This window comes from Drosophila montana, unplaced genomic scaffold, assembly GCF_035044405.1.
Source record: "Drosophila montana isolate Dmon_TW-CO22-7 unplaced genomic scaffold, ASM3504440v1 contig_3476_1, whole genome shotgun sequence".
Taxonomy (NCBI): Eukaryota; Metazoa; Arthropoda; class Insecta; order Diptera; family Drosophilidae; genus Drosophila; species Drosophila montana.
The window spans coordinates 2,081-3,243 of NW_026998357.1; the positions used below are offsets into that span (position 1 = coordinate 2,081).

The 1,163-nt window shown below is 21.3% G+C and overlaps 1 pseudogene; it reads right to left on the reverse strand.

Annotated features, from left to right (window-relative positions):
• Positions 1 to 253: 253 nt before the first annotated feature.
• Positions 254 to 1,158, reverse strand: LOC135435072 (NADH-ubiquinone oxidoreductase chain 5-like; annotated as a pseudogene).
• Between the last annotated feature and the right edge of the window lie 5 nt (positions 1,159 to 1,163).

Sequence of the window (1,163 nt, forward strand, 5' to 3'; positions counted from 1 at the left end):
AATGATAGAATTGAGTAAATACTCCAATTAAGGAAGTATGGTGATCAAGTAAAAGCTGCTAACTTTTTTCTTTTAATGGTTAAATTCCATTTATACTTCTATTTATATAGTTTAAAGTAAAACTTTACATTTTCATTGTAAAAATAAAATTATTATTATTTTTATAAATTACTAAAATAAATTCACTATATTTAAAGATTAATTAATCTCCCCAACATCTTCAGTGTTGTACTCTAAGTATAAGCTATCTAAATATAAAAATAATAAAAAATTTATTAAAATTAAAATTCAAAAAACAAATAATATTAAATAAATTTTTAAATTATTATTATGAATTAAAAATAAAGTTTGAGAATAATTTATTAATTTTTGATACAAATGTTGACCCCCGAAATATTCTGATCAACCCTGATCAAATCTTTTCCCAACAATTTGCCCATAATTTAAAGGAAAATAAATAATTCCATAAGTTCTAATATATGGTATAAATCATATAGAACCCATAAAATTTGTTATATTATAAAAAGTTATTGATTTATTAATTGAATATAAATTTCTTACTGAAATTAAATAACCAAATACACCTCCAAAAATACACACAAATAAAGTTAATATTTTTAAAAAAAAAGGTAAACAAATTATATAAGGTACAGGAAAAATTAATCAATTTAATATTCTACCCCCAATAATTCTTATAATTAATAAGCCTAATATCCCTCGTAATATCACTCAACCTTCATCATTTAATACATTCAAACTTCTACAATTTAAATCTCCTGTTATTGAGTAATAAACTAACCGAAATGAATAACATACAGTTAAACCCGTAGAAAAAAAATATAAAAAGAAAGAAAATAAATTAATATTTCTAATTATTACAATTTCTAAAATTATATCCTTTGAGTAAAATCCTGCTAAAAAAGGCATCCCACATAAAGCTAAATTTGAAACATTAAAACAAGCTGAAGTTAAAGGCATATGAATTCTTAAACCACCTATTAAACGAATATCTTGAGAATTATTTATATTATGAATAATAGCCCCTGCACATATAAACAATAAAGCCTTAAATAAAGCATGAGTTAATAAATGAAATATAGCTAATTTATAAAATCCTATAGATAAAATTCTTATTATTAACCCTAATTGACTTAAAGTTGACA